General features: G+C 39.2%; 1 pseudogene; it reads right to left on the minus strand.

Moving 5' to 3' along the window:
• Positions 1 to 6,489: 6,489 nt before the first annotated feature.
• LOC116589684 lies at positions 6,490 to 8,094 on the minus strand (annotated as a pseudogene).
• Between the last annotated feature and the right edge of the window lie 285 nt (positions 8,095 to 8,379).

Here is an 8,379-nt window from a genome sequence, read left to right on the forward strand (position 1 = left end):
AAGCCTTCCCAAAGATCCACAGAAATTACTTCAAAAGACATTTGGAAACAAGATTTACAACATGGAGGACTTTCATCTCTGTTTCATAATGTCTACTTAACCTGCATTTCCTTCTTCTGACAGTTCTTTTTATTAACTGAGCTAAGCTATGGATTTGTCCATTGTAAGATTTGTCGTTTACTCAGCCTTAGACCACGGTAACATCTCCCAAGAAGTCACAACCTACGTCTTTGCTTCAAAGAGCAGAAGTGCTCATAGTTGGATGTGGACTACAGAGAGCACAGCACAGGTATGGAGTGGAAAAATCAAGGTCTTTGGAAAAAAATAAATAAATAAAAATTTTTTAAAAATCTGGGTTTGAATCCTGCCTTTGTTAGTTAATTGCTGATTAATTTAGGCAAAATATTTAGCCTCTCTGAAACTACTTTCTCATCACAAAATAGAAATACTACTGGGACACCTGGGTGGCTCAGTGGGTTAAGCCTCTGCCTTCACCTCAGGTCATGATCTCAGGTCCTGGGATCCAGTCACGTTGGGCTCTCTACTCCCCGGGGAGCCTGCTTGCCGCTCTCTTTCTGCCTTCCTCTCTGCCTACTTGTGATCTCTCTCTTTCTGTCAAATAAATAAATAAAATCTTAAAAAAAATACTACTACCCACCCAGAGGGCCATTGATGTGATTAAATGACTACCAATCTTTTCTCTCCTCATTTTCTTAGAGAAGTCTATATAGGGAATTATCAGATCATACAAGTGCAACCAATACACAGTTTCAAAACTATTGAAATATTGAAAACAGTTTTCAACATTTGGCTTAAATTCTCTAACACAAAACAAGTTGACTGGCTTTTAGTAATTATGCTATAGAGAGTGGGACTTCATTGCACACATGGCTGAGATCAGAAGGCAATCTATAATTCAGAGAAGTCATTAAGTGCTTGCCTAGCATTTTGATTTTTCTATAGATGAAAAGTCATGATGTTTTCTAATATATTTGGAGGCATTTATGGAATTCAAAATGGTGTGAACAGCAACTCTGAGCACTGTCAAAACTGAGCATTCTCAGTGCGGTGGATAAGTTATGTGGTTACTACTTAAATTATCACCTGTTAAACACAAAGTGTGCTACAAACCAAGTTATCTATAATATGTAAGATAAGAATAAATGTTTCCATCAGGAGCATTAATTTTCAGCCAAATTCTCTTTATCTGCATTGAAGTCCCAAGTGGAAATTTCTAAAAGTCCATAATATCGTGAAATTTATTTCCCCTTCAAAATTTAAAAAACAAAACAAAACACAAACTTTAGTTGTAGTTTTCCAAGTAAGTTTGTGTACTTGAGTTTTAATTATTTTGCAGTTCTCATTTGATAAACAACTATGACAAGTTGCCTTTGGATCTAATGACATATGCTGTTAGTAGTACTGAGAGCTTTATCTGCCCTCCATTTGAACAAACCCTATGTTGTCTCAGGAAAAGAAAGGGGAATTCCCTCAAGTTAGCCTCCTTTATACCTGTCTGCAAATATCCATCCAGAGCCAAGTGTATTAGTGCTCAGTTAGCCTCACCGTGTAGATCCTGGCACGCTTGCAGCTGAGGACAAACCAGGTTAGGGATACATATAGAGGTACGAAGTAACCCACAGCTGAAAACTGATCGGTGGGTGTGTGGGGGGACAGTGGGGGTTATGAATGAAATGATGGCTTCCAATTTCCTGGAACAATAAGTGAAGTTTTCTCTTTTTCAAAAGGCAGCTTTTTTTTTTAATATTACTGTTCATTGATTATATAATATTAACTCCCGAGTATAAAAGAAAAATACTATTTTACTAAAGCTTTTATTTATTATTTTTTAATTATTTTATGTTAGTCACCATATAGTACATCATTAGTTTTTGATGTAGTGTTTCAAGATTCATTGTTTGCATATAACGCCCAGTGCTCTATGCAATATGTGCCCTCCTTGATACCCATCCCTGGGCTAAGCCATCCCCCCACCCCTTTCCCCTCTAAAATCCTCAGTTAGTTTTCTGGAGTCCATAGCCTCTCATGGTTCATCTCCCACTCTGATTTCTCCCCCTTCATTCTTCCCTTCCTTCTTCCAATGTTCTCCATACTGTTCCTTATGTTCCACAAATAAGTGAAACCATATGTAAATTGACTTTCTGTGCTTCACTTATTTCACTTAGCATAATGTCCTCCAGTCCCATCCACGTTGATGAAAAAGTTGGGTATTCATCCTTTCTGATGGCTGAGTAATATTCCATTGTATATATGAACCACATCTTCTTTATCCATTCATCTGTTGAAGGGCAACTCAGCTCTTCCCACAGTTTGGCTATTGTGGACATTGCTGCTATGAACATTGGGGTGCATATGGCCCTTTTTTTCACTATACCTGTAACCTAAAGGCAGCTTTAAAACATCTTTAATTTCCCGCAATTCACCTTCAGAAATGCTAGTGCTAAACTCCAATCATTTACTATTTTGTGCGTACAGAGATTTTTTTACACTATCCAGCAGATAAACATGGATACTTCCTCCTGTGCCTGGGGAGGAACCTGAATGCTCTCCTGTGTGGCAGTCTCACATCGATGCAGGCACAGAAGCTTTCAGGCTTGAAACTCATATAACCCTGATGCAAATGCTGGGTACATCACTGCCTGAGTCTGTTTCTTTTTCCTTTTTAACTAGTCATCTATTTTTAACAAAGAGTATATGACCTGTTTATTTGTCATAAAAACCACAAGGCTGAAGGCAGTTGGAAAGGACTGAATTTGATGGGAATTTTTTTAACTGACAGGAGAGCTGCCCAAATGTAAGGGCAGGGCTCCTCAGTGGTTGTGTTTGTGCTATGTCCAATCTTGCCTTGTGTCTATGTTTCCATGTCACTGGGAGGAATGAGAAAAAATGGAGAGCAATGAGTACCCAGTCTTCCAACATCTGCTTTGGGGACCACACTCTGAAAGAAGAGTTAAAGTTCTAATAGCTGATAATAGCAGATATCATTTATGGACTGTGCTGCATGTACTAAACACTGTGCATTAGTTTTGCATGTATTATATCATTGCTTTCTCTGTGAGCTGCTGTTCTCTCTATTTTAAAAGTGGGATGGGAAAGCTGTGAAGAAGAGAGGCTGGGTGTCCTGCTCAATGTTCAAGAGTCATGCCATAGAATTGTATGATGCCTTCCTATGAGGCAATGAAGGAGTGTCTTGTTAGAAGATCTCCACTCAAGGCATAAGCTTGCAGTGGAACTGTCAGTGCCCCACCCAGACCCTGTAGGCAGCTTTCCAAGTTCATAGAACAGATTTCTCTCTTGCAGAACCTGAAAATCTTTGCTGAAGGTCATTCTTTGGCCACACTGTCCATGTGTTCAGCATGCTGTAAGTGCTAGGAAATTAATGCCCAATGATTGACCAGGACAGTTCTGAGATATGTTTGTAATATGATTCTCCAGAGAAGCAGAACTAATGAGATGTGTGTGTGTGTGCATGCGTGCATGTGTGCTGACACACATAAAGACAGACAGAGACAGAGACAGGTTTAAGGAACTGGGTCACATGGTTGTGTATACTAGCAAGTCCAAAATTTGTAGGATTGGCTAGCTGGCTGGAGACCCAGAGAAAAGTTGCTGTTACAGACCAGATCCAAAGGCAGACTGCTGACAGAACTCTTTTTTGCTTGGGGGAGATTAGTCTCTTTCTATTCAGGCCCTCAACATTATGGAGAGTATATCTTCTTTACTCAAAGTCTGCTGATAAAAATGTTAACCTCATCCAAAAAAACAAAAAACAAAAAACAAACCTTGGCAGAAACATCCTAAATAATGCTTGATTAAATATCTGGATATGGTGGCCTAGCCAAATTAATACATAAAGTCAGCCATCACAATGTTCTGCCCTATCCCCCAGGTTTCCCAGGAGAACTATGCTCCAGCTACTCACAGTAATCACTGACTTGATGACAGACGGCATTGATTCCCTCCGCTCCTCTCTCATTTCTCCAGGTCCCTGTCTAGTGCCTCCTGGGTGCACTTCCCAGATAAAATGTAAAATGTGGCTAACTCCACATTTCCTAAAGAGGAATGTGATTGGCTGTACTGATGCTATCAAATCAGGCCACTTGTTCGTTGACTGGTGCATAATTGGACTTCCCTTGAGTCAGACACTTTACTCAATGTTCAGATAGCCAAGGACAGAGAGGTGGGGTCGGATAGAACAGACATGCTGATAGAACAAATGCTCACTTGCCCCTCAACAGATTATGCTGGGAGTCTTCCCATCAATAGGAAGAGGGGCAGAAAGACCCAAAATCCAATGTGGACATAAATCATTGTATAAATATTTGGCAGACTCCCTAAAGAAAGACTTGATTGGCGAGGATTCATTTTCATGGTCACATTTAAACATTGGACTAGGCATAATAAAAAATAATTAACTTGTTTTCATCTAAAGTGCTTTCTTCCATTTTCTTTTTTTGAAGGGATGCCAACTTGATATGAAAGGTATTTGAAGTTAATACAGCCTTCAGCATCCAGGAGTGATTAAATCACTCTTGCAAAGTCATAGATATTAAATCAGAGACAGAGTCAGGACTAAGCCTATAGACAACTGAATTCACATGTCAAAGTGGAAATCAAAATATACCAAATTTACAGTCATTTCACAATAGATATGTGTATCAGGTCATCACATTGTACATTTTATTTTTTTGCATGTCTATAAAAATTATTTTTTTAGCTTATTTTTTGTTGAGGTATAATTGAAATATAACATTATATTCATTTCAGGTATACAATATGATGATTCAATATTTGTATACACTGAAATGATCACCACAGTAAGTCTACATGATTCATTTACATCAACTATAAGAACAGAAAAAGCTAAAGTGATAGAAGTCAGAAAGGGCTGAGGAGAGATAGGGGAGGGCCTGAGATGTTCTGAAGCGGTGGAAATACCTATACATTGTTTTGGTTGCTGGTTATCTGGGTCTGTACCATTTTTAAAACTCAGTAAACTGAACACTTAAGATGTTATACTTTAACTAAAAGAAAGGAGAATCCAATATAATAATTTAATCAGTCAAGAAACATCAATGGACACTGAAACAATTAGGAAAAAATTGTTGGGGAATAGGATATCTACTTGATGCCAAAGTACCATGCCTAGGGAAAACCCTACCTATTTCATGGCAGTCAGCACCACACCCAAAGGACCAGGCATAGCAGCATTCCCAGCAGAACAACTGTTTCATGCCTTGTGGTACAATGCAATAGGAATTAGCACCACCTATGAAATATCTTTGCCAAAATGTAGGACTTGAATCTAATCAAGCCTCTAGACCAAACCTCCAGGATACAGAATATACAGGAAATAGAACAGTTAAGTGACATGAAGAAACAATCAGACAAATCCAGAATGTAGGATATTCTTCAAGTGGCTTGGATCCAAAATCAGTATCACCAGGGGGAAGAAAGAAGTAGGAGGACTGTTCTAGATTAGAAGAAACTAAGCACACATAAAAACCAAATGTGGGGGCCTAGCTGGCTCAGCTGATAGAACATGTGACTATTAATTTTGGGCTTGTGAGTTCAAGCACCATGCTGGGTGTAGAGCCTACTTAAAAAAAAAAGAGGGAGATTATTTTTTTTAATGCAATGCACAAACTTTAATTAAATCCTGGTTTTTAACAAAGTTACAAAAGGGTTTTTTTGAGACAGATGGGAAAATTCAAATCAGGGAACCAAATATTAGATATTGCATAATTATTTTAATTTTTAAGTAGTGACAACAGACCATATTTATATAGGAGAATGTTCCTATTCTTCAAAGATTAATGGTAAAGGCTAAAGTATTTAAGGGTGGGATGTCATGAGCTCTGCAACTTACTTTCATGGTTGAGAAAAAATTTTATTTACACAAATATATAGTATAATTTAAGAAATGGCAGAATGTTAACAATTGCTGATGCAGAATATATGGGTGTTCATTGTACTCATTATTCCACTTTTCTCTATATTTAAGCAGTTTTGTAATAAAAACACTAGAATATAATACAGTTGAAAGGAGTCTAAATGCAATATGGTACACAGAATAGTTCCTTAAACAGAAAAATGACATTAGCAGAAAATCTGGTAAAATACAAATTAAGCCTATAAATTATAGTTAATATTATTGTGCTAATTTCCTACAACCAGTAATGTAAAAGCTAGAAATTTTTATTGTATTTTTATATGCATAAAATCAAACAACTTCAAGATCGAGTATCTACAACAATGACCTTCCACAAATCTCTAGTTTGGTGCAAAGAGACTTCAGGCATAAAAAACATTTCCTCAGGACCATGTATCAGACAGAAGGGAAGCAGTTGGTACCCACTGCCTGGACATTAGTGTGGCCGGTCAGACAGTAGCCTTGATCCTTGTGGGTGAAACCGCCATCTGGGCAGCAGCCAGCCACCTTGTTTTCCAGGCTCAGTGGAGCTTTCCTCAGTTCAGCAAAGACATGGGCTGAGCTGTCTGCCTGTGCAGCACTGACTGAAGACCTGACAGTGGTGCTAAAAGGCTCAGTTTCTCCCCAAGTAGTGGATGCTTGGCATGCTTGGGATGGGGGCATTCAAAAGGAAGAGGTCTCTTGGAAGGGGCTGTTGGAAGCAGGAGAGGTAGAATCAGACTTTGGGGTTGATCAGTCCTGTTATGGAAGGAGAGCCCTTCCTGGTCCCCTAACAGTAAGGATTTGGCAGGAAGTGGTTGGGGATGAAGGCCTGAGAAGAACCACTTTCCAGGGGTTGGAAGAAGTGGAGGTGGCTTGCCCACAGTGGGGGTATTCCTGCCTTGAAATGAGGCATGATCACTGCTAGACAAAGAGTCCAGTGTCTCCAAGCCTTCTAGTTGCCCTTTCCTGGTCTTCAGGTAGTCAAAGAGGAGGTTCAATTCATTTCTGTACAAATGCTTTCTCTCAGTCAACAGAAAGAGAAGGTCCTGGATGCTGGAAGGGATGGAGTAACTCTTAAGACACTCCAAAGCCTAGATGTTGTCCACCAGATCTCCAGGCCACAGAGCAATTCAGCCATTCCTACTGTTTCCATTTAGAGAGAAATCTGTATTTTTTAGCCACTAGTGCCAAGGCTTCTTCCAAGGGTATATAAGATGTACTTTGATTGACCCAAGAAGCATAGGTCTATCATTAGACTGTTCAGTAAGAATGCAGTCCATCAAAAACTAATGATGTACTCTATTTTGACTAATTGAATATGATTAAAAAAATAAACTTTTAAAAAATATTTAAAAAGGGAGAATACACCAAAATCTGAAGAAAATTATTACATGTGGAGATCAAAATGGCATCAGGTGTGGGATAATAATTGGGAATTTTACTTATTTTGTTGTTTATCATTCAGTGTGTTTCTATATATATGGGCATACCTCGGAGACATTGTGGGATGGTTCCAGATCACCTCGACAAAGCAAATATCACAATAAGGAAGGTCAAATGGAAAAAAAAAAAAAAGGATGCAAATGGGGGACCCATCATCTTTAACTTCCTGGAGTGCTCATGTAAGACTCAACTTGGCAGAGAGGTGAGTCATACCCATCACAAGGCTGAGATCCTGCCACTGATGACCTATGACTGCTGTGTATTCCCTGCATTCTTCCTTGATAGAAATAATAACACTCTCTGAAGGCCTCTCTTGATCACCTTCTTTCTGAACCACTTGACAAAAATGCTGGAAAAGCCTTTCTTTCTGAGCGTCCCTGCTACTGGCGTCACCAAACTGAGTGGACTGGTATCACTCTTGGTTCTCTTCATTCATTGAATAATCAGCCACATTCTGCCATAATTCTTTAATGCTTAGCATGTTTTCAGTCTCCTTTAAGCAGCTCTCTTTGGGAGAATAAGAAGTTGGAAGAAAAGTTTTATATGGCTTACTGCTAAAACTTTGAAGACAAAGCATAGCGTTCTCTCCTGAGCATGAAGCTGGCTCTGTGGGGTGCTCCTGCAGGTGCCTTTTTGCCATTGATGATAATTTTCTTCCTTTTAGCCACTGAAGATCTTCCATATTGTCTTCTGAGAATCCTGGCCAATGAAGACATCTAAAGTCCTGAATGTCAATGATGCAAATACCTCTGGGAGGGAGATTCCAGAGGTCATACAGGAGTATACGGTTTCTTCATTGAGAATCTAAAACTGCCAGTGAGGGCATCTCAGTTAGATTTTGGTGAACCTCCAGAATTATTGAATGTCAGCACCTGAGATCACACAGCTGGTAAGTGGCACAGTACAGATCAGGTGCGAAAACTGTCCACGGAAGGTGATGAAATCCATGTGTAAATCTCAGCCTGCTGAGGATTCCCAGAAGCACTACCCACATTGTAAGC

The sequence above is a fragment of the Mustela erminea genome, chromosome 1 (genome assembly GCF_009829155.1).
Source record: "Mustela erminea isolate mMusErm1 chromosome 1, mMusErm1.Pri, whole genome shotgun sequence".
Lineage (NCBI taxonomy): Eukaryota > Metazoa > Chordata > Mammalia > Carnivora > Mustelidae > Mustela > Mustela erminea.